Here is a 26,555-nt window from a genome sequence, read left to right as displayed (position 1 = left end):
TAACGTGTATTTAGTTTTTCTTTTACTTCCAAACGGAAAAGCCAGTGCTTTTAGCTTAAATATTTTCAACGGCACAAATCAGAAAATGCTTGTATTTCAGTCAGAGGTTTTGAACAGCAGAAGTTTTTTTAGGCATACAATAAACATAGAATTCTGGCATATTAACAAATTATGCTTTCATTATTGCCTTTAAATTGGCGTCACAAGGGAAAACATTACTTTTTTTATTGTTCCTCACAAAATGTTAATTAGATGAGAAGGAATTTCTTCAACCTGAAGGTGAATTTGTAGAACTCTGCCCCAGAAGGGTGTGGAGGTCAAGTCATTGAGTGTATTCAAGACAAAGATAGATAGGTTCTTGATTAGGAAGGGCTTGAAAGGTTACGGAAAGAGGCAGGAAATGGGAGTTGAAAAACATCAACCACGATCAAATGGTGGAGCAGATTAAATGGGCCAAATGGCCTAATTCTATTCCTATATCTTATGGTCTTAGAATATTCTGGACTTAATAATGCATTCAAAGCTTTGAATTTTTGCATGCTATCAGATCTATTATCAGGCAACAGAATTTCTAGGTTACATTCATGCTGTATAAGCTTTTATGTACATAACTATTCCTTTCAACCAGAACAGCAATTTAAATACTATTGAGTATTGTTTCATAGAGTCATAGAGATGTACAGCATAGAAACAGACTCTTCGGTCCAACTCGTCCATGCTGACCAGATATCCCAACCCAATCTAGTCCCACCTGCCAGCACCCGCCCCATATCCATACACGTACCACCCTCTGCGTGTAAAAGTTGCCCCTTAGGTCTCTTTTATATCTTTCACCTCTCACTCTAAACCTATGCACTCTAATTCTGGACTCCCCAACCCCAGGGAAAAGACTTTGTCTATTTATCCTATCCATGCCCCTCAATTTTGTAAACTTCTATAAGGTCACCCCTCAGCCTCCGATGCTCCAGGGAAAACAGCCCCAGCCTGTTCAGCCTCTCCCTGTAGCTCAGATCCTCCAACCCTGGCAACATCCTTGTAAATCTTTTCTGAATCCTTTCAAGTTTCACAACATCTTTCCAATAGGAAGGAGACCAGAATTGCACGCAATATTCCAACAGTGACCTAACCAATGTCCTGTACAGCCGCAACATGACCTCCCAACCCCTGTACTCAATACTCTAACCAATAAAGGAAAGCATACCAAATGCCTTCTTCACTAGCTTATCTACCTGGAAATCCACTTTCAAGGAGCTATGAACCTGCATTCCAAGGTCTCTTTGTTCAGCAACACTCCCTAGGATCTTATTCTTCTATTCTCATTACATTTGATTCTAGAATCCGTACTGCTAATTTTGAGAATTGAATTCCAATTGCACTGCAAGTGCTCTTGAATGTTGTCTGATTGAGAACAGAGTGTGTTATTTTGTATGACAAGCCTTTATTTTCTTTGTACAGTGGTGTGTACTTGTAATTATTAAGTAATCAAATAAATTGAAAATACATTCTCCACCTATATAAAAAGCTGCCTATTATCAAACTCTAACCCCTGTTCTGTACCATGTTTGCCTTTTGCAGCTCAGGTCAGATTATTGTCCAATTCACTGGAAGGCATTTTTCTTGCATAAAACTCAATCTGTTCTTGGAGGATTATTTCACATGTGGTCTCCATAATGATGCCTGTTACTATAAAGCCATACAAGATTTTACTGGCTCACTCAGAAGTCATGATTAATGGCAGATATGCGTTGCTGATTTCATTGTATCAGCACACTGACCTAAACTTTGTGAAGGCACAAAATGAAATATGGCCCTAATAAGTCGATGCACTGTGGTGAGGTTTTGTAATTTTCTACCTCATGAATGGACCTCAAGTGATCACCAATCTTGATAAATTTTCTAAACCTACAGCAGCAAAAAAAATACTCTTCAACCATTAACACCAAAGTGCAAATCTTACTTGCCTCAAACATTCCAATGTGCACACCTTTTTTAAAAACCTTTATGCTACCAGACAAGTTTAATTTCTTCATAGCACAGATAGACAGAGTCAAAAGAGTTAACATAGCAAATAAGGTAATCAAAAAGTCAAAGCAAACATACATTTTTTGTGCAGTCTTTAACATTTAGCTAAACTTTCAAGATATCTCTAGAGGAGTTTTAGTTTTCACACAAGTACTCCTTCCAAATATCTCTAAATATTTTGAGAATGTAAGAATGTCCTGATAAGAATTCCCAATAGGTGTTCAGTTAAGCACAGCAAATTCACAATCCACAAACCCCAAAATTTAGATTAGATTAGATTACTTAGTGTGGAAACAGGCCCTTCGGCCCAACAAGTCCACACCGACCCACCAAAGCGTAACCCACCCAGACCCATTCCCCTACATTTGCCCCTGCACCTAACACTACGGACAATTTAGCATGGCCAATTCACCTGACCTGCACATTTTTGGACTGTGGGAGGAAACCGGAGCACCCGGAGGAAACCCACACAGACACAGGGAGAATGTGCAAACTCCACACAGTCAGTCGCCTGAGGCGAAGGTTCAATTTTGACTAGTCTGGAAAATTGAAAACAGGGCTTGGCCAAATTTTCAATGTACTTTTGACTGGTGAGGATCTTCCAGTAACAATACTAGAAAACTCTTGCGGCCCTGCTGTAATTGCAGATGCGATGTATTAATGTATAACAAGTGCAACTAAAACTACTTCACATCAAGCCATTCAGTTCAATTATACAAAATTAAATTCAGTCATTAAATAATGACTTTTCACAGCAAAAAATGTTGTTAATTTTAATAACATTGAAAGGATTGATATATACACATAACACAGTATTGAACTTGGAAACGCAAACACAATGGCAAAAAAGGGCATGGCAATATGTAGTACAAACTTGATTAACAACCTTGCATCCCTAATGTGTTATGAGCAATGACAAAAAAATTGGGATAACAACAAAATAATGAAAAGGATCAGAATCAAAAGATGAATTGAAATTTCTCATTTGTGCCTTAAACTGCAACTTTAGAATCTCGTTATTGAACAGCATCTACCTTACTTTCATGCATTTGCATCTCATTAATAGCTAATATAAATATTATGCCTTCTCTATTATTAATTTTGGAATGAAATGGCAAAAGTACTGGCTTTAAATAAAAATCAAAGGATTGTTGATTCATTGCTGGCCTTTTCAAAAGCAACTAAACTAATACCTGTTGCAAGTATTATTTACCCAATTGCTGGTTCAAGTAGGGGAAGATGATTTACAGATGAGCTGCAGTCAAGGGCTGTGTTCAAATGCATATTCACATGGCAACATATAGCTGACTGGTCTCCGGACTAGTGGTCAGTTATTGATGACAAAAGCCTTCTGCCTGCCAGCAACTGTATGTTTAGATCCTAGGCAGCTGAACAACTGGAGGCTGTGAATGTGATACCAGATCTCTGCGAGGTCAGGAACTGTTTCCTACAGTAAAAACTAAGCCTGAAGAAGAACACTAGTTCATTTTTCCTTAAGCAGTTGCACAAAGCTGTGAGTATTAATTAACAAGTTGGATAACTTCATAAGTATGAACCAGTTACCTTGTGCTTCCTGCAAAGAAATGAAAGCATCTGGACAAAGAAATACAAAAAACAGCGCTCTGATCATCCTTCCCAATCTTCTCCTCCACCCATAACCCCATTTTCTTTTCCCAACTCTGACTTTGTACATGCATAAAAGGGAGTTTACAAAAGGTTCAGAGTATTTATAAGAGTCATATGCCAATGATTCAGAATTGCAGTTATCGACCGTATTTAAAATAGATAATAATTATTTTAAGCACAGAAGCCTGGTCTGTCCTGTCAACCTGTATCTAAAAGACAGATAAATTGAGAAATTCTATATAGTAGGAACAGTTTGGCTTAATTTCTAATGTGCGCTACCTTAGTGAAACAACACTATAAACTCACTTCACTTGAATGCAATTTTCAATTCTGCTCTTCTTCCTCACAAAACCAGATGGTGCTAATTCCTGACATGGAGAAGAGACTGGGTACCTGGAAGCTGCAGTTCACTACTTGCTTGACCCAACCATCAATGTACTGTGTCTTCAGTGATGATCCCCGCTGTATGCCAAGATTGGACCCTCCTTGGCCTTTTTTGCCTTTGCAAGCTGACAGAGGAAAACCACTAGTCTGTCCATTTCATCACACATGCTCTGAGACCTGCTCTGAGACCAACTCAAACACCACTTGAGCCCTTCAATACTTGATTCTAAGGCTCAGAAACACCATGATTTGCATACTTCTGCCAGGTCACTTTACAAACTGGGACACCTATGCATTTTGCTTCTAGCTTGCTTCTCAGTAGTCACTTACCTTGTGCTTACTTGGAAACTGCCAACCCTATGTCTACTGCACGTTGCATCCTTTACTACAAACACATTAATTTCAACACTGGCTTATAGGTCGCAAGCCTCTGCCTAAGTCATATTACTTTCTACCAAACAGAATCTTTAGTACAGTTATAGGCAGCTCTACATCTTACATTGCTTTTTAGTGCAGCAACACCATAATGGGGTTGAGGGGTGGATCAGAGGGAGAAATCATCAAGTCTCAGGTAGAGCCCGAAACTTACTCACATGGACATGAAATTGGAACCTTGCCATGTCAGAATGACTCTCACCGTGGACAACATGGCAAAGAGAGTTGCTGCTTTTCTCTTTGGAGATAGAGGAAAACTATTGGAATTGGAAACCTCGTTGGGGTAATTGCAGTAATCATGCCTCTGACAACTCAGTAATGCCACCCATCTGGGTTCAATTTTCACATCACTGGCTAAATATTCATAGTCTGGAAAGTACATTCCAAATCTTGGCCTCAAACAATCTCAGAATTGTAACAATGCAGGAGGCGGCCATTTGGTCTACCATATTTGCATCAGCTCTCCAAGCATATTAATTTAGTGCCAATCTTCTGCCATTTCCCTGTAACTCTGCAGTTTAAGATAGTCATCTAATATTCTCCTGAATGGGACATGTTTCCACCACACTTCCAGGTAGTGCATTCTGTACCCTAACCATCTACTGTGTAAAAACTTTTGTCTCACCTCATTTTGTTTTTGCAAGAGACTTGTACTATACCCTCTGGTTATAGATACAGAATAGTACAGCACAGGAACCTGAGGCTCTCGATCCATTAACAAGCGGGAACAGTTTTTCTGGTCACCTTCCTATCGGAAGGGGGTTTTCAAAACTTGAAAGGGTTCAGAACTAGACAGCATAGTCCAGGGTGAGGGGAAAGATTTAAAAGGGACCTATGCGTAACCTTTACACCTTAAAGGTGGTGCGTGTATGGAATGAGCTGCCAGAGGAAGTGGTGGAGGCTAGTACAATTGCAGCATTTAAAAAGGCATCTGGATGGGTTTCTGAATAGGAAGAGTTGAGGGGGATATTGGCCAAGTGCTGGCAAATGGGACCAGATTAATTCAGGATAACTGGTCAGCATGGACAAGTTGGACTGAAGGGTCTGTTTCTGTGCAACACATCTCTGACTGTATGATTATGTCCAGATTCCATGATTTTGAAAACTTCTATTAAATCTCCTCTTTGGAACATATTACACAATATGCTTTATTAACAACTTTCTCTGCTGTCCTTCCATCTTCATTCACTGTCTCTCTGCTCTTGCAGATGATATTTTACAATAGTTTATTTTGTTTTGTACTGTTTCTCCATGTTCTTCAAACAAAAGTTATTAGTTGTCCACATTGAACTTCATCTGTCACTTATCCACCAACAGCTTATCAATGTCCTCTTGAAATTCTACATGATCCTCCTCTCAGTTTACAATTCTCCCAGGTTTTGTTATCTGCAGATTTTGAGATTGCCCGCAACACACCAAGATCTAGATTTTGCATAAAATCAGGAAAAAAGTATCCTCATACCAAAACCAAGGAAATTCCACTACAAATTCTCTTCCAGCCCAAAAATATCAACTAAACATTAAATTTCAGTTTTCTGTCCCTCAGCCAACATTTGTATCCAAATTGCTACTATCCCTTTTATTCCATGAGTTATAACTTTCCCCATAGGTTGTGTGGAACCATATGAACAACTCTGGACGTCCATAAATGCCTTTTTGAAGTCCAGGAACTCAGGAGCATCACATGGAGGAAATTTATATGCACATTGTAATGTCAGAAAAGCAACTGTAATCTGGCAAAGATACTTCAAAGTTGAATCTATACCTCCTGTTTCCCAAATACATTCTATAGCTAGCACTGGAAGACAACACTTCGCAGTTGCCACACACTCAAACTTAAATCTAAATGCACAAGGACAAGATTTAGAAGGAAGTGATTTACAAGTGTTTTCTTTTAGGGGGCCAGTTTGGAGATGTGTTCAATGATGGCTTACTGGTAGAATTCTACTCCCAAACTAGCATTAAAACTTTAGTTTTAACTTAATGAAGTACAATGGAACAAGATTACATACCTGAGTGCTCCTTATGACAATGACCTTGGAATACTTTCATCCCATTCTATGATGGAGCATAACATGAAGCTTCATTGTGATGGTTGTGAGGGCTGAACATTTATTTCAAAAACATATGTCATCAGACCAACATTTGTTTGCTCTGGATGTCAAAGCAGATCATCTGTCGCTGGAGTCCTGAACCTTCAGTTCAAGCATTCCGGAGGTCTGGTAACATCTGCAGTTAAGGAGTCAGGTGCTTGAAAGAGATGAGCAATTCTTGGCCATTACAAGTTCTTTCACCTGTGGGTTGTCTAAATACCACTGGAGACAATTTTAAGAGCGCAAGTGAATGTGCTACCGACATGCCCTCAGTATTTTACTTTTTCCTCTCTCTCCCATTACAACTAAGTACAATCTTGATTTCCAGAACTAGGATGGAGGAAGCCTGATCGGTGGTTGGTCCCATTGGCCTAGAAGCCTTAGCTAGCCATTCCGGAGGGCATTTAGGCCTAGAGGGCATAAGCCTGCTAACTGTATCCTGCTCAAGTAGAGGCTCATACTCTTCAGTTTGAACTTCCACATGTTTTATGTCACAGATAAAAGAGGGGAGATGGAGGGCCAGGCACCTCTAAAATATCTCAAAGTTTTGGGGGTTCTGTGTATGGTTGCTCCTTATTGTGGGGGCCTCCTGGTTCCATCCTGTAACCCTGTGAGAAAGGAGGAATCTGGAGTGAGGCCAAGATCCCTTTCTCACTTTCATGCCATTGACGCTGAGCAATAATGCATTTAAAAAGTTAGAGAAATAGTCCATGAATCTTATGGAGATGTGTGCACAGTGGAAACGAGTGGTGTCCCTGTGAATGTAAATCAGCAGAAAGAAAATCAGAGCTCTTGGCCGTGCACGGCACAAATGTTGTTGACCTTCCTTCAGCATTGTGGAACAGTTGTAGAGTCATAGAATCAGAGATGTACAGCATGGAAACAGACACTTCGGTCTAACCCATCCATGCCGACCAGATATCCCAACCCAATCTAGTCCCACCTGCCAGCACCCGCCCCATAGCCCTCCAAACCCTTCCCATTCATATACCCATCCAAATGCCTCTTAAATGTTGCAATTGTACCAGCCTCCACCACATCCTCTGGCAACTCATTCCAGGCACGTACCACCCTCTGCGTGAAAAAGTTGCCCCTTAGGTCTCTTTTATATCTTTCCCCTCTCACCCTAAACCTATGCCCTCTAGTTCTGGACTCCCCGACCCCAGGCAAAAGACATCGCCTATTTATCCTATCCATGCCCCTCATAATTTTGTAAACCTCTAAGGTTGCCCCTCAGCCTCCGACGGTCCAGGGAAAACAGCCCCAGCCTGTTCAGCCTCTCCCTGTAGCTCAGATCCTCCAACCCTGGCAACATCCTTGTAAATCTCCTCTGAACCCTTTCAAGTTTCACAACATCTTTCCAATAGGTAGACCAGAATTGCACGCAATATTCCAACAGTGGCCTAACCAATGTCCAGTACAGCCACAACATGACCTCCCAACTCCTGAACTCAATACTCTGATCAATAAAGGAAAGCATACCATACGCCGCCTTCACTATCCTATCTACCTGCGACTCCACTTTCAAGGAGCTATGAACCTACACTCCAAGGTCTCTTTGTTCAGCAACACTCCCTAGGACCTTACCATTAAGTGTATAAGTCCTGCTAAGATTTGCTTTCCCAAAATGCAGCACCTCGCATTTATCTGAATTAAACTCCATCTGCCACTTCTCATCCCATTGGCCCATCTGGTCAAGATCCTGTTGTAATCTGAGGTAACCCTCTTCGCTGTCCACTACACCTCCAATTTTGGTGTCATCTGCAAACTTACTAACTGTACCTCTTATGCTCGCATCCAAATCATTTATGTAAATGACAAAAAGTAGAGGGCCCAGCACTGAACCTTGTGGCATTCCACTGATCACAGGCCTCCAGTCTGAAAAACAACCCTCCACCACCACCCTCTGTCTTCTACCTTTGAGCCAGTTCTGTATCCAAATGGCTAGTTCTCCCTGTATTCCATGAGATCTAACCTTGCTAATCAGTCTCCCATGAGGAACCTTGTCGAACGCCTTACTGAAGTCCATATAGATCACATCTACTGCTCTGCCCTCAATCTTCTTTGTTACTTCCTCAAAAAATTCAATCAAGTTTGTGAGACATGATTTCCCACGCACAAAGCCATGTTGACTATCCCGAATCAGTCCTTGCCTTTCCAAATACATGTACATCCTGTCCCTCAGGATTCTTTTAATCCAGGACACAGAATTGACTCAGACCGCTATCAAAGTCCAGGTTGGCAGGGGCTGGTGGCATGGCTTTCTGTGGGATTAGATGGTCAGACACCTTCCACTCAATCAGCAATCCTGGTCCCCGCCTAATGGTTAAATGTGTTTCCTTTTGAGCCCTTGTGTTCAGAAATAATAATGGGACACTGTCATTATTACTGAGCACATAGTGCCCAGCTGGGTTTTTGTGCTTGGTGCCAGCGATACGAACACAATGACCCCAGCAGTGGGGAGTGCTTGTGCATCACCAGCAGTGTGATTCCATGAGATGGGCAACAAAAAAGCTCAGTTGTACAATTAAGGAGTTGAACAGCAGAAGATCGTGAGAGGAAAATCCTTCTGAGCCATGGTGGACCAGATACCATGAATCTCACTCAATAAAACATTAACTGAAAATGGGAAATTCTGCCTTGTGCAGTTAAAACATGTGACAGCCAAAACTTTGATTACCCTGATTCAGAGGAAGCGGTGTTTCTCGGGAAATACTTGAAAATGTGCGAACATTTTTTTCAAATGGGGAAATGATAAACAAGACAATCTTAATTGGGGCTTTATGCAGAATAGAGTTTTACGGTACAGAAAAGTCCATTCAGCCCACATGTTGCACTGGTTCCGGAAAGAGCTACCCAGCTAGTTCCAATTCCCAGAGCTCTCTAAATCAATCACTTTCAAATATATATTCAGCTACTGTTTGAAACCTCCTGTGGTACCCACCTCAATCACTCTCCTTGGCAACACATTACAAATGCTAACTTTAGCACAGCCTGTCATCCTTTCCTCTTGTTTCCTCTTACCTTCATTATTCCAGCTTTAGCCTCTCTCCTGCATTTAAGATACTCTTCGTAATTCCCACCACTATTAATATTCTGGTATGCATCACATGCCTCCTTTTTCTTCCTTATTTTCTCATTGCTATCCTTAATCATCCAGTATACACAAGCTTTGGATACCCAGTATTTATTTCTCATGGGCATGCCTCACAAAAATACTATAAAAAGTGGTATTATAAAGTTATAACAGTGAAAACATTCAGCTCATATCCAAATCTGGGTAAAAGCTGACATTTGGTGCAGGAGGATTGATCTTCCCAAGCTCAGCCATCAATGAAGTACTTTTTGATAGAGTGCAGTTAATTGACAGCAATATTTACTTTTTGAACAGTAGAAAAGATTTATAGGGTGCTCAATAGCCCAATTCAATTTAGCCTGCATTTTGTGGGTGAACTTTCCAATGGGTGAGGCAGTTGAAACTCACCAGGTGACAAAATAGCAGGATTGACAGAGCTGTGAAACTGACTACTTGGAATGCCATTAAATGCAGAAAAGGATCAACTGCTTTTTTTTAAACCAAGCTGGAAAGCTTTTGCTTAAAGGGCTTGTTCTAAATGTGAATTTTCACTTCTTTGGAATGAAAAGAATGCCTGAAAAGAATGAATGCACAGCACTTTGGGGAAAAGGCAGGAGAGAATGGGACAATATAAGTTGCTTCAATGGAGAGCAGCCCACAGACATGAAGGACTGAAATCACAACTCCAGCAGATAAGTGGAAACGTGCAGAGGTTACCAAAAGCATTTCATTATTCATTACATCTGCTAATAGATCCAAAAGCCTCAGGTTTACAGTGTTAAACTAGGTGCTCAGCATGCTTGATGTAAGCAGCAAGGGAACAACAGAGACACAACATTGTGCACTAGGGCCAATAGGCCACTTACAGTGATGCAAATTAGGTTGTTTGCCTACAATGTCATTGGACTTCTCTTTAGTGTTCCCTCTACAAAGCATTCATTTAGAATTGTTTGGAGGGACAAAAGGAAAATATGAAAACGAGAATATCTTCCAGCGCTCCTATCCCATTCCACCTTGCACCAGAGATAGAAAACTGACGACATTGATTGCTGGCAGTGCCACGCAATGTAATTAAAGCCATTATAGCACATCAATGAACTTAGATCTCAATACCTGTTCGGCAGTGCTGTATGCAAGGAACGTAATCAGTTCCATGAAGATAAATACATATTCTCAGTAATATGCAAATGTTTGAAACTTCTAACAAACAAAATTTGTATACCTAGTTTGGTCTAGAATTAGGCCCCAGTAATATGCATTGATTTAGATGTTGATACAAACATTAATCTGAGAGTAACTTTCAAGAACCCTCATAAATGAACGTGGAAATGCACAAGCTGCTTATCCAAGATGCTCTCTATCTTCAAAAGCTATTTCCTGATTCTCAATGAGAAGGGATTTACCAGAAATAAAGCCTTCATTTTTGTAGAGAAAGCAGAGAAACTGAGATAGTTATCCTTTAAGAGAATATCAACCAGGAAATAATAAAGATTTTCAGACTGGAGGCCGGTTACAAGTGGAGTGTCACAAGGATCGATTCTGGCTCCACTACTTTTCGTCATTTGTATATATATAAGTGGATGTAAGCATCGGAGGTATAGTTAGTAAGTTTGCAGATGACACCAAAATTGGAGGTGTAGTGGACAGTGACGAAGTTTACCTCGGATTACAACAGGATCTTCATCAGATGGGCCAATGGGCTGAGGAGCGGCAGATAGAGTTTAATTTAGATAAATGCAAAGTGCTGCATTTTGGGAAAACAAATCTTAGCAGGACTTATACACTTAATGGTCAGGTCCTAGGGAGTGTTGCTGAACAAAGAGACCTTGGAGTGCAAGTTCATAACTCCTTTAAAGTAGAGTCGCAGGTAGAAGGCAGCATTTGGCATGCTTTCCTTTATTCCTTCATATGTAAATTCCAGAACTTTCTTAAAGTTACATTCTCAAGTGAACTTTAACAATGGGTGCCATGTTGGCCCAGAAAATGCATTGAAGGTTTGAGGTACCCTGTGTGAGGCTGTCTGTACCACAATGTTCAGACTGATTCTCATCTAAAAAGGGATTTACAGAATCTTACATGGATTCATGCAGTTTTTGAGCAAAATAAAATGTAATTCTGCAAGTACAAATTCACCTCAAACTTGTATGTGTTAACGCGCGCATGAGGGGCTGAGACTGTCTGTATGTGTATGCGTGTGAGTGAGTGCGTAAAGGGGTACAAGTCTGAGAGGGTGTGTGAGAGAGTGTGGAAGTGTACCTGCCACGTACAAGGTGGGAGGTGTCCCCATGTGTGATGGTGGGGCACCTCTCACAATGTATATGTCAAATACTCATGCGACACAGCCAACGCTATCTATCTCATACGCTCAGGCAAGGATGCCCTGAGAGGCATGGTACATGGATTAGGCCCAGCAGAGGCTACGGCAACAGATGAATGGACACAGCGTAACAATGAACAGACAGGAGTGTTCCCTCCCAGTCAGAGAACACTTCAACAGTCTGGGACATTCGACTTTGGACCTTCGGGTGACCACCCTCCAAGGCGGACTTCAGGCAACAACCCAGTGGCTGGGCAGAGGCTGATGACCAAGTTCATTACCCATGGGTATAGCCTCAACCGGGACCTTGGGGTCATGCCACACTACAGGTGACCCCAGTGCCAGACACACACACACACACCCTCTCAGACTTATACCCCTTAACACGCACACGTACACATACGCTCTCATTGACACTCAAACCCCCGCACATCTGCATGCACGCACACAAGTTTATGGGGTGGATTTATATTCTCAGAATTACATTTTATTTTGTTCAAAAACTGCATGAATCCATGTAAGATTCTGTAAATCCCTTTTTTAGATGAGAATCAGTCTGAACATTGAGCTTTTTTTTTTAAGGAAGGCGGAAAGGTGTACTTGATGGGAACAGATTCAATGCTAACTTCCAAAAAGAATTTGATACATACTTGAAAATGATTTTTTTAAGATTATGAATAAAGAGAGGGAATGCAACTAATTGAAAACTTCTATTAAAACTTGGGCCAAATAGCCTTGTTCTATGCTGTAGGATGCTAAAGATTGTCATATCGTTCTGAATTCCACTGTCATGAACCTGCGGGGGCAGGGGGCATTTGGTAAATAAATGGTTCCTGAGGTTTAATATTTTGAAACCAACAAGGTATGAATGTATGAGTTTAGATTTTACTTCAGAACTTTTTTCTGAGAAGCTCCTCATTTATATTAGATGTAAAACATAAGCAAAGCCTCAGGACACAAACTGGGGACAGGAATTGTAAATGGGAATCATTTAACTTAATTGAGTGAAGGAATTAAAGGTAATGTCTCATACTCTTAGAAGACCATAGAGCTGTTCTCTCATTAGAGACAACTGGTGGTTGTTTAACCCGAGAGTCACCACACCTCAGGTGAGGAGAGGGGTCGATAAGGAGAATCCTTCAAAATAATCTCAGCCGGTGAAGGAATTGAACCCTCCCTGGTGGCGTTATTCTACGTCACAAACCAGCCATCTAGCCAACTAAGCTAAACCGACCACCCTTCTGAGCTAAACTGACCTACGGTTGTATTTCCTACCTTGTCTAATTTACTGTAATTAACCTGCTCTAATCCACCGACGCTGCCACACAGCTAAAAAAGGCGATTATTAAGAAACTCCTTAAGCTGTTCAACTTTGATGTTAATCTGAATTTCATGAGCTAGCATCTGCAGGATGCAGGCTTTAGCAATAATCATCCTTTGCAATATAATAGCATTTACTGCCATGGATATTAAAGTATCAACTCCCAAGATGCCTTATTTTATTACACTGCACATAATGAAAAGGGAGAGATCTTCCATCAAAATTTAAATCATCATTTTTGCATGAAAAACTCTTTGCATTCAAATGCTCTTTTATAGATTTCAAATCTTAGACAGCATGCAAACAAAAGCTTAGAGTAAAGGTTTTACCAAGTCAACTCTTCAGCATTACACCAATGATTGATTAAAGAAAAGGTCTAAGTATGCAAATACCGAAGAATTCTGAGAATTCCTTAGTCAATTTTTTCGGGCCAATTTAGAATAATTTATAATTTATGTTTCTCATCATTGGAAAAGGTACCTGGAAGCAAGGGGTCAAACGTCATATATTAATTTCAGATAGTCATGTTTTATTATGTTTTTCACCTAAATTAATGAAATTAAGTCTCACACTCTCATGACCGTAAGATTCCAATCTTAAATAACTGACAAAATTGGCTTAAACTGTCTCCTGTGGATCAGAACACAAATGCAAAGCTGACTCTAATTTGCCACTCATGGTATTCCTGCTTAGGATTATGAGTAAATATAAAAGGTGCTGTGCTGATGTCAGGGTCAAATACTTTGTTTGAACAGTGCTAAAAGAACTTTATTCTGTCTGCAGTGTGCCATTCCTGAACGTCAAACATTTGATGCTGTCTGCAACTTCCTGGCACCAACATCCATACAATATAGTTAAACAAAGGTTCTTTTTTCTACTTCTGCAATGAGATATCTTTCAACTGATCCATTTGTAGTTCCCTATTCATCCCCTTTTCTGCATCTGCAAAGTCAAGGCTGCCTGTCTGCCATCTTGTGACAGATCAGACCAATGCTTCTCCCACGAAGAACAAGGAGGACCAAAGGTCATCATCTACATTCCCCATAATTTCTGTCCTTCACCAATAATTGGTAAGTAACAACCCAAGCTAAACCCTAACCTTGCAACATCAGTATCCTGTTTGACTTAACCTAAGGTCTGATCTCAATTCCACTCTACTGCAGAGGTTACCAACATTTCTACATCCACCACTCAGTTCATACACCACTGAAACCCTACATTTGTACTCTTGCGTATACTTTAGTAATACCCACGGTCAATTATTCCAATGCGTTTCTTTCTGCCTTCCCACCATCTATTTCTTAACTTGAAAACACGAATATCCCGATACTTCCCTCATCATCCATGACTCGAGCCATTGTCATTGAGCATGGAAACAGATCCTTCAGTCCAACTAGTCCATGCTGACCATGTTCCCAAACCAAACTAGTCCCACTTGCCTGTGCTTCGCCCATACCACTCCAAACCTTTCCTATTCATGCACTTATCTAAATGTCTTTTATATCTGCATCCATCACTTCCTTTGGCAGTTCATTCCACACCCGAACCACTCAAAACAAAAAGTTGCTCCTTGACTTTTTAAAAAACTTTCTCCTCTCACCTTAAAAATATGCACCCTCGTTTTGAACTCCGCCCCCCCACCCCCACCCCACCCTAGAGAAAAACACCTTGCTATTCACTTCATCTCTGCCTCTCAATATTTTATAAACCTCTATTAGGTCACCCTGAAAATGTGTTGCTGGAAAAGCGCAGCAGGTCAGGCAGCATCCAAAGAACAGGAGAATCGACGTTTCGGGCATAAGCCCTTCTTCAGGGCTTATGCCTGAAACATCGATTCTCCTGTTCCTTGGATGCTGCCTGACCTGCTGCGCTTTTCCAGCAACACATTTTCAGCTCTGATCTTCAGCATCTGCAGCCCTCACTTTCTCCTCTATTAGGTCACCCCTCAACATCCTACATTCCAGTGAAAAAGTCCCGGCCTATCCTATTTTTATAACTCAAACCCTCCATGCCAGCACCATCATGGTAAGTATTTTCTGTCTACTCTCCAATTCAATAATTGGGGCAGCTAGAAGGGCAACTAGAACTGCTCTCATTACTCCAGAAGAGGCCTCACCAACATCCTGTACAAATTTAGCTTGACGTCCCAACTCCTGTACTCAAAAGGTCTGAACAATGAAGGCAAGCATGCCAAATGCTTTCTTAACCACCCTGTCTACCGGTGATGCAAATTTCAAAGAATTATGTACATGAACGACTAGTTCTCTCTATTCTACAATATCACTTGGGGCCTACCATTAACTGTATAAGCCCTGACCTTGCTTGTTTTACCAAAATGCAACACTTCGCACATACCAAAATTAAACCCATTCCTCAGCCCATTAACCTAATTGACCAAGATCTCTTTGTAATCTTTGATAACCTTCGTTGTCCATTATACCACCAATTCTGGTGTCATCTGCAAACTTACTAACAGTGTTTCCTATATTCTCATCCAAATGAATCATCATAGAATCCCTACAGTGTGGAAACAGGCCGTTTGGCACAACAAGACACACCAACCCTCCGAAGAGTATACCAACCAAACCCAATCCTCTACTCTACGTTTACCCCTGACTAACCCACCTAACCTACACATACCTGAACACTATAGACAATTTAGCATGGCCAATTCACCTAACCTGCAAATCTTTGGATTGTGGGAGGAAATCGGAGCACCTGGAAGAAACCCATGCAGACGCAGGGGGAATGTGCAAATTCCACACAGACAGTTACACAGAGGCTGGGTCCTGGCACTGAGGCAGCAGTGCTAACCACTGAGCCACTGTGCCTCCCCAGTACCAATGGTCTATAAGTGACAAAAGTGGACCCAATACCAATATTTGTGGAACACCACTGCTCACAGGCCTCCAGTCCAAAAAACAACCCTCCACCACCATCCTCTTTCTCCTACCATCAATCCAATTTTGTATCCAATTGGCAAGCCAAATCCTATATGATCTAAGTTTACAAATTAGTCTACTAAGTGGAACCTTGTCAAAGGCTTCACTAAAGTCCACATAAACAACTTATTGACCTGCACTGGTGGGGGCATTGGGTGCCACTCAAAACCTAGAATTCTTGTTCTTTGCTTCAAATCTACTCCTATGACTCCAGTCTCTTGTGCACATCTTTGACCAATCTCTCCTAGGAGGAATTATCTATTATTTGTTAGGCTTCTGTGACTTACCTAAATGTTTCTCTATGCTGAAGGAGTTAAAGAAATGCAGATAATTGCTCCAAAAAACTAGCTTAACATTTTTACCTAGTTTGAGTAGCCACAGATCCACAGCACAAAACTGGTTTCAATTCAACAATAAATGGCAATCTTATACAGATTCAAGCTGACTGATGTAAGATATGTACAAAATGTAAAATTGATGCAGTAAGGAGAGCTGTACTGAGGTAAGGTCCAACAAATCTGTAGAACAAGTGTTGTTATATAAAGTATTGAACAGGAAAGACCTGTCATTTATAATCATAACGCCATCTCCCTAACCAGCATGTCATTATAGAGTAAAATTTAGAAAATTCCCCTTTTGTGACTCAAAGTAACCCAAGAGGCCACACTGTCCCAGATTTATCAGACGCAAAATCTATTTCTGGACAGTGATCTTCTTCCCAACCAGAAGCTGAGCCGGTTCTCCCTTAAAGATACACAGTGATTCAATACTCATTACAAAAGCTAGCAAAATGTTTTTAAGAAACCTTTTGTACTGCTTCTGTTTAAACCTATCCCATACAGTCAGCAATATTTATAGCTTAGCTTGAAATATCCAATTTGACAGCATGCTGCTATTCTATCTACAGTTATCAGAATTGTCAATCTTAGTGAAACATAAAGAAGAAGCAGTTCACAGGTAGTGTGGGCCTGCTGCCATGCAGTTGTTAGCATGAACAAACAATGCTGGGAGGATGCCCAAATTGTAACGATGCTTGGCAGTTAAAGTGGAATAACTATCACCTACAAACTAAAAGCATGCTGTTCTGAACCTAAATTTATCACACATCATTAATAACAAGATTTCACAATTTTAGAGGCCAGAATTAAGTTTAGCTTGTCCGATTCTGAACCGTGAGTAGAGCTAAACTGAATGCTGTAAAAAGAGAGGCCTAGCAAAAGGTGGGCTATACATTTAGATAAACAATTTCTTACTGGAAGAATTGTTTACATGTATTAATACCAGTACCTGTAAAGTGTACACTGTTAAGGCCTATGCATAGATTTATTTTCACAAAAACAAATTCCAAAATATATTATGAAATACAACATGACACAATAAACCTAACTAAGTGATTGAGACACCTCGACCTAAAAACTGATTCCTGGTCTGAGCAGAGTTAGAAAATTTCAGAAGAAGCAACAGTAAGGGTTCTGGAATTAGTGTTAGTTGTTAAGAATTGGACAAGTGGCAAAATGGTTTATATTGTTGTTTTTGATACCTCCCATTAGGGCAAGTGTAATTGAAGGGTAAATCCATGTCAATGCAAATGAGGGGGCTGGTCCAACGATAAAACTATCATGCGAAAAGAATTATGCTGATCCAGAGCAGTCAAGTTCATCCAGTGTAGTGCAGGGACTTGTGATAGAAGAGTTCTGTAGGACAAGTTGAGCAAAGCAGCATCAGCAAACATTAAAACAGATAAATAACAACAGCGCTGAAGGAACTCAAGAGGCAAGAGAACAGCATCAAAAACAGGATAGAAAAATAACAAAAGGAAATCTAAGGTTGTTTCAGTTCAAAGGTTCAGAAGAATACAAACTGAATCCACAGAACAACAGCTTGTGTTCATAAAGCACCTTTTACTAAAGTAAAAGATTCTAAAGCACTTCAAAAAGGTAACTCAGGCAAAATTTGACATTGAGCCACTTGTAGACACAGATGACCAAAAGGGCTGGTCAAATACATTGGTTAAGAAGCATCGTAAAGGAGAAGACTGAGTTAGAAAAAAGGAGAGAGGTCAGCAGAAAGATTTATATAGTTTGTGCCCAGGCAGTTAAAGACACTTCTGTCAATTCAAATTGGGGACTCACAGCAGTTTAACGCTGAAAAAAGTGATGAGACCTCAGAGTTGTGGCTCTGGAAGAGGTTACTTGGACAGGGAGAGGTGTAGTAATGGAAGGACTAGAAAACAAAGATGAACATCTTAAAACAGGTACTGTTGGGCTTTGACTCAATGGACATCAGAGATCATGGGCTAAAGTTTTGCTGGAGTCAGGAAATAGGAGCTGTTTTCAGGTCAAAATTCATCTCTGGGAGGAAGCATGCACTCCTGATGTCGATAGTTCCACCCTTTCCACAGTGTTGCCCCTCAGTGCTGCTACCCCAATTCCAGTTGCAACCTTTCATTTAGGCAAATGGCTGTCTTACTGTGATTGGAAAACTTGTCCTCTGTTCTTCTACCACACTGATGTCAGAACAATTTGTCCTGCCACATGCATAGCTCAAAAGGGTACCAACCCACCAGGTGCAGAGTTCCACTTTGCTCCCTGATCTTTTATTAGGGCAGGTTGATGCCCTCAAACGACCATGACTGGCTCCATTGACGTCTCTCCACAGATGCTGCCAGACCTGCTGAGATTTTCCAGCAACTTCTGCTGTTGTGACTGGTTGCACAGTGTATGCACCCCACATTAAGTTGTTCAGAAATTGACAGCTTCTGAAATTTAACAAGGCATTAGTGAGGACTGCAGATGCTGAAGATCAGGGTCTAGACTAGTGATGCTGGAAAAGCACGGCAAGTCAGGCAACATTCAAGGAGCATGAAAATCGGCATTTCGGGCAAAAGCCCTATTCCTGATGAATGGCTTTTGCCTAAAACGCCGATTTTCCTGCTCCTCAGATGCTACTTGACCTGCTGTGCTTTTCTAGCACCACTCTAATCTAGCTTCTGAAATTTGACTACTACTTTAACTATTCCACCTTTAAATATTCTCCTTCAACAAGTTTTCAAATTAGTTAAATTGCCTCAACTGGGAGAAGTGATGCCTGTATTTGCACCCCTACTCCCTGCCTTTAGGTGACTAAAAGGTTAACCTCCCAGTAGTGTTAAATGAATTAGGATTGGATATGAATTGCACAGTTCTAAACTAACTCAAGATTACAGTGGGTGCAAAATGAGATGCCAACTAGGAAAGCACTAGAATGGAGGTGCCCTCCCCCACTCACCCATTGTACTCTATGCTACTTTCTCCCCACCCCCACCCTCCTCTAGCTTATCTCTCCATGCTTCAGGCTCATTGCCTTTATTCCAGATGAAGGGCTTTTGCCCGAGACGTCGATTTCGCTGCTCCTTGGATGCTGCCTGAACTGCTGTGCTCTTCCAGCACCACTAATCCAAGCACTAGAATGGGCAAGTTTGGAAATAACAAAAGGTATGAATGAAGGTTTCAGCAGCTGATAAGTTAACAGAGGAATTATAATGAATATCCAATTTTACAATTCATTAGGATACATGATCTGGTACAAAGAATCTGGTCAACAGATCTAAAGTATTAAGATATTAAATAGTGGCCTATGTCCATTGTGTAAGGCCATAGAGGACAATATTGAAAAGTAAACAGTGGGTTATCTCTAAGCATCTTGATGCCTATACCTGTCTCAGTGAAATCATTCATGTACTTTCCTAAAACAAAATGGAAAATTGGGGATAATGAGTTTAAATCATTATCACAGAGATTCCAGATATGCCACATTACCCTGTGGATAGATGGTAGGACCATTTCCTCAGCATTGGAGATTTGGGTTTTAGTTGGGTGATTTCTCACCAGGACAAAATAATTGAACTCCAGGATTGAGAAGAGGATGACTCTCCTGGACATCAAGCCAGCTCTGACCAAATGTGTCATCAAGGATCCTGAGCAAAGCTGGAGTCAATGGGAATCAGGCTGATACATCACATCACTACTGGTTGAAATTATGTCTAGCATAAAGAAGGTTGCAGTTGTAAGAAGTTGATCACTTCAATCTCAGAATGCCACTACAGGAATTCCCTCAGGGTAGTGTGCTCGGCACAACCATCATCAGCAATTTCTTCAATGACGTTACCTCTACCTTGATGTAAGAATGGTGTAGTAGGAAGTGAGGACTGCAGATGTTGGAGACCAAATTCGAGGGTGTGATGCTGGAAATGCACAGGCCAGGCAGCATCAGAGAAGCATAAGAATCAACAGTTCTGGCCTTGAAATAAGAATGCTGTACTTTGATTTCGGGGGCAGAAAGCATTCGGCAAGGTGCCGCATCTCAAAGATCACTGTACAAAATAAGAACCTACTTTGTAAGGGATAACATTAGTATGAACAGAAGATTAGTTAGTTAACAGGAAATACAAAGATGGCACATATGCATCATTTTCAGATTGGAAAAATCAAAGAGGAGGATACAGGGATCAATGCTGCAGTCTCAGCTATTTTCAATCTACTTAGATGAAGAGACCAAATGTATGGCAGCTAAATTTTCTGATGACAAAGTTATCTCTTGACTCCCCGTGTCTGTCCACCATCCACAAGGCATCAGTCAAGGGTATGATGAATGGGTACATCACCAAGAACACACAGGAAGCTGAACATCAACTTGGCCCAAACAACTATTTTATCCAAATGGTTAACAAGGTGACTGTGCCATTGACTAGGCCTACATCTATAGCCCAGAGGACAGTTAAAAGTTAACCACATTGCTGTGGGAATAGACCAGGCCAGACCAGGTAAGGACAACAAATTTCTTCCCCTAAAGGATTTTAGTGAAGCAGGTGTATATTTACAACAATTGAAGTGAATATAAGGTGGTCATTAGGCTAATTTTTAAAAAATTCAACTTTTTTCTGAATTCCAATTTTCATCATGTGCAACAGTGGAACTTGAACTTTTGTCTTCAAAGAATGAATAACGAAAAACAAATTGCTAGAGAAATTCAGCAAGTCTGGCAGCAAGATTCTGGGTAATCCAAGATGGAGGACAGGAAAAAATTGTGGCTGTAAGAGCTGCTCCTATTTTGAGGCATTTTCAGTGTTGGAGGCGAGTTCCTCAAATTCGTGGAGTGCAATTGCTGTTTTATATGCTGTTGCATTGTTTTGGAACTTTGGGGGGGAAAAAAAAAACAGCAAAAAAACAGCACTTTAAAAAGGATGACAGACAAAGGTAATGACTACATGGTCACAGAAAGAAACCTACAGTGCTGTCTGACACAGCAGTGAATTTGCACAGTTACGGTCTTTGCTGTTTGAGTTCAAGTATCTCTGGACATCGGAGTGCATCTAGAAAAAAAGTGAGATTCACAGCTGACCTTGAAGGAACCTGAGAGAGAGAGAGCTCACAGCACAGGAGTAGTTAAGTGCATACTTTTTAAGTGTAATCTTGCTGTAAATCTACAAAGTAAGTAGAGTGGATCCTTTCTTGATTATATGTTTCATTGCAATCTGCCTCTTGATTAAATTTTAAAAATATTAACCATAAGTACTCAAGTTAGGCTGGAGCAGTTTTTAAAGAGTTGTAAAGCTGGGCTGTTTTCTGGGTTTGTAGATTGTGAAGGAGCAAAGATGGCCTTTAGTAGAGTGCTGTACTCTTCCTGCCAGATGTGGGCGATTAGGGAGAGCTTCCATGTTACTGATGATTAGTGCAGGAAATGTGTTGTGAATCCCATCATATGGATCAGTTGGAGCAGCAGTTAGAGGCAATAAGGAATTTACAGGAGCTAGGTGCAATCTGTTTGCCTTGTACAGGTCACAGCTACCACAGAAGAGATTTCAATGATCCAAAAAGTGAACCCTTCTTCTCTGCACCAGCTCCTCAGCCATGCATTCATCTGCTGTATCCTCCAATTCCTACTCTCACTAGCTCGTAGCACCAGGAGTAATCCAGATATTACTAACCTCAAAAGATCTTCTTTTATAAATTCCTGCCTAACTTTATAGGATTCTCCCTCAGAACTTTATATGATTCTCCCTCCTTTTCCTTTCCTATGTGGTCAATTCTAGTTTGTACAATAATCTCTTACTGGATGGCAGTTGTGGGAAGAGAAGAAAAGCCACAGATGCAGTCAGGTAAATGGATTAACTCCAGGAAAGATAGAAGAGGGAGGCAGGTAGCGCAGGATTCTCCTGTGGCTATCCAAATCTCAAACAAGTATGCTGTTTTGGAAAATGTTGGGGGCGATGGACACTCATGGGAATGTAACACGAACAGCCAGGTTCATTACCTTAGAGCCATTCATCAGGAAAGGGCTTCATGCCTGAAATGTCAATTGTCCTGCTCCTCGGATGCTGCCTGACCTGCTGTGCTTTTCCAGCACTACATTTTCGACTCTGATTCCAGCATCTGCAGTCCTCACTTTCTCCTCCATGGAGGCAGGCAGGGACAAAACAGAGAACAAAGTAGGACTGAGAAATTAAACTGCATTTACTTCAACGCAAAAGGCCTAACAGGGAAGGCAGATGAACTCAGGGCATGGTAGGGAACATGGGACAGGGATATCATAGCAATTACAGAGACGTGGATCAGAGATGGACTCGACAGGATTGACATGAATTTGGAAAGGCAAGGACTAATTTGGGAGAGTCAGCATGGCTTTGTGCATGGGAAATCATACTCACGAACTTGACTGAGTTTTTTGAAGTAATAACAAACAGGATTGATGAGGGCACAGCAGTGGACGTATGGACTTCAGTAAGGCATTCAACAAGGTTCCTCATGGCTGACTGGTTAGCAAGGTTAGATCTCAGAATACAGGGAGAAATTGGTACAGAACTGGCTCAAAGATAGAAGACAGGGAGCGATGGCGGAGGGTTGCTTTTCAGACTGAAGGCCTGTGATCAATAGAGTGCCACAAGGATCAGTGCTAGGTCCACTACTTTTGGTCATTCATATAAATGACTTGGATGTGAGTAGAATAGGTATGGTTAGTAATTTTTCAGATGACACCAAAATTGGAGATGTAGTGGACAGTGAAGAAGGTTACCTCAGATTACAACGGGATCTTGATCAGATGAGCCAATGGGCTGAGAAGTGTCATATAGACTTTAGTTTAGATAAGTATGAGGTGCTGCATTTTGGAAAAGCAAATCAGAGCAGAAATTATACACTTAAATGGTAAGGTCCTGGGGAGTATTGCTGACCAAAGAAACCTTGCAGTGCAAGTTCATAGTTCCTTCAGAGTGGAGGTGCAGGTAGATAGGGTAGTGAAGGTGGCATTTGGCACCCTTTCCTTCATTGGTCACAGCATTGAGTATAGGAATTAAGAGGTCATGTTGCGGCTGTACAGGACTTTGGTCAGGCCGCTTTTAGAATATCGTGCGCAATTATGGTCTCCTTCCTACTGAGGATGTTGTGAAACTTGAAAGGACTCAGAAGATTTACCATGATGCTGCCAGGATTGGAGAATTTGAGCTATAGGGAGAGGCTGAATAGGCTGTGGCTGTTTTCCCTGGAGCAGGGGTGGCTGAGGGATGATCTTATAGATGTTTAATAGACGTATAAATCATGAAGAGCAGGGATAAGGTAAATAGTCGTGGTCTTTTGCCTGGAGTGGGGGAGTCCAGAACTAGAGTACTTAGATTCAAGTTGAGAGGAGAAAATTTGGAAGGTTCTTAAGGGGAAACGTTTTTACACAGAGGGTGGTGTATGCATGGAATGTGCTGCCAAGGGAAGTGGAGGGTGGTCCAATTACAACATTAAAAGGAATCTGGATGGGTATATGAATAGGAAGGGTTTAGAGGGATATGGGCCAAGTGCTGGCTAACGAGACTAGATTAGGTTAGGATATGCAGTCGGCATGGAAGAGTTGGACCGAAGGCTCTCGGTTTCTGTGCTATTCATCTCTATGACTCCATTTTTCTCTCCACAAATGAAGTAGTATTTTGAGACTAATAAGTATCTTATTTTGAGTTCAATTCTAAATTAATTCAATGTCAAACTCAAGATGTTAATTTTATTTCTCTTTCCACAGATGCTACCAGACCTGCTGAATTTCTCCAGCAATTTCAGTTTCTATTTCAGATCTCTAGCATCTACGGTACTTTGACTCATGTTCTGGATATAAAAACAAGTTTTCTGCATTTAGTCTAGTGACATCACCACACCATAAGTGTTTCTCCACTTAACTGGTACTCATCCATTACTTTCAGCACTCACTCCTTCAATCACCAAAGCAGTGTGTGCCATCTATAAGATGCAATGTCAGAACTCCCAAGGTTTCTTGAATAACACCTTTCAAACCTGCAACTTCTACCTTCCAAAAGAACAAGACAGCAGAAATATGAGAAGCCCACCACATGCAAATTCCCCTCCAAGCCACACATGATCCTGACTTGAAACAATATTACTATTCTTTCACTGTTACAGATCCAAACTCTGGAATTTCCTTTCTAACAGCAAAGTGGATGTTAACTACACCATTTGGACTCCACAGTGGAAGATGGCTTACCACCACCTTCTCTCAGGCAATTAAAGGCAGCTAATTCTCTTTTCTCAAGGTTCATTGTCACCAATCTTCATCAGGAGTATGCTTCCCTCTGGTATAGACATTGAAAGGCTTGCTGCCCACCTGTAGACAATCTTAATCAGTTGGCATCCAAAGGAAACATTGACATCATTTTTGGAACTTCTTTATGCAGATGGCAATGCCAGCTCCGTACTCTCAGGAAAAGAATCTTCAAGCTTCCTAAAAACCCTTTGCAGATGCATAGCAAAAACAAAGAATTGGTCTCAGCCTCAATCTCAAGTTCTTTATCAACACGTCCCAGGGCAAGATTTGGTCTATCCCTCCAAATACATCCCCTATAGGAGAAGCCATTTCACATCGAAGGCTGTCTACATTCAATTTCAATTCTGCACCCAATCCATGAGCACCACTCTCAACATCCTAAGAAAGAGTCATCGATGACCACAAACATCTGTGCTGATACTACTGTTTGCATTTAAGGCAGTCATTTTTTCAGCTCTTCTGTATGGCTCCGAAACTTGGACTGCATTTTTATGCCACTTTAAGGCTGTGGAAAAATACCAATCAACTCAGATTTTCCACATTACCTGGGGGCATACTAACATCAACGTCCTTGAAGCACCTAATAAGCACCAGCATCGAGGACATGATCATTTACAACCAACCTCACCAGGCTGTCCATGTGCTGAGGATGCCTGAGTTTCGATTGCCGAAGCAAACTTTCTTCACTCAGCTCAAGGAACGCTTTCAAAAGAGAGAAAGGGCACAAAGGAAGTGCTTCAAAGACCCTCTCAAGGCTTATCTCAAGAAATCCAACATGGATGTTAAATGCTTGGGAGACATTCAGAAGAAACTGACATGAAGGAGCCTTTTGTCTGAGGGACGCAATTCTTTGAGAATACCTGTCGGTAAGAGGAGACCTAGAAGGGAGCCGAAGAAAGGAAAGCCAGTGATCTCTCGACCAATTCCACCTCCTGGAAACACAGGCCAAGTTCGCAGTCAGATTGGGCTCATCAGCCATCCAACGATCCAGAGAACTCATGATCATTGACACAACTTCCTAGGTGGATAATCATGCCTGTTAGTAAATTATCACCACTGAAGACTTGCTTTTTGTGATTCATGCATAATGAATCCTAAATCCCTCTGTTGCAGATGTCTGCAGTCTCTCTCTCTCTCTCTCTCTTTAAATAATATTCCACACCTCTATTCTTCCTGCCAAAATGGTCATAATCTTACAGTTTTCCATGTTATATTCCATCTGCCCAATGCATAAAAAGCAGCGATTGGAAACTGCCTGCTTAAGTTAGATAGCTTAAAAGTTAAAGATTGGAAGCATCGAATCTATGCTTTCAGTTTGATTCAATCTTAACAATAATGCAGCTCTCATGGAGAACGAATTGAAGAAATCAAATATGAGCAGAGTTCTAGCTGTCACAAACAGTACAGAATTTAAAAAAAACTGTGGGCGGGGAATGTGGGAAGTGACAGAATGCTATAACTAGGTGGCCTGAACTTGTAGAATGAGTTAAACCATATTTGTTACGTAGGGTAGTGTTGTAAGCAATAGGAGTGAGAAAAATAACAGTGGCTAGAGTTATAAGGAAGAAAAACTCAGCAGGGAACTGTTAGACTGGAAAACATCTCAATAACATGAAATAGTCTGCAATTTAAAGCAGATACAGTCTGTCCTGCAAAGACAGCAGCAGCATGCAAATACAATACAGAACATTACAAACATGGTATACATAAAACACCAGGAATATAAATATGAAAGTTATGGTTTATCATTCTGTAGGTTATTTTA

General features: G+C 41.0%; 1 protein-coding gene across 10 annotated transcripts in view; it reads right to left on the bottom strand.

Annotated features, from left to right (window-relative positions):
- The window catches only part of LOC122541001 (CYFIP-related Rac1 interactor A), a 216,710-nt gene that overhangs the window by 116,857 nt on the left and 73,298 nt on the right, over positions 1 to 26,555 (bottom strand). The window lies entirely within an intron of this gene.

The sequence above is a fragment of the Chiloscyllium plagiosum genome, unplaced genomic scaffold, assembly GCF_037043375.1.
Source record: "Chiloscyllium plagiosum isolate Xiang-an unplaced genomic scaffold, Cpla_swu_hap1 HiC_scaffold_3, whole genome shotgun sequence".
Taxonomy (NCBI): domain Eukaryota; kingdom Metazoa; phylum Chordata; class Chondrichthyes; order Orectolobiformes; family Hemiscylliidae; genus Chiloscyllium; species Chiloscyllium plagiosum.
The sequence above is the reverse complement of the archived record's forward strand: the minus strand, read 5'-3'. Positions and strand labels throughout refer to the sequence as shown.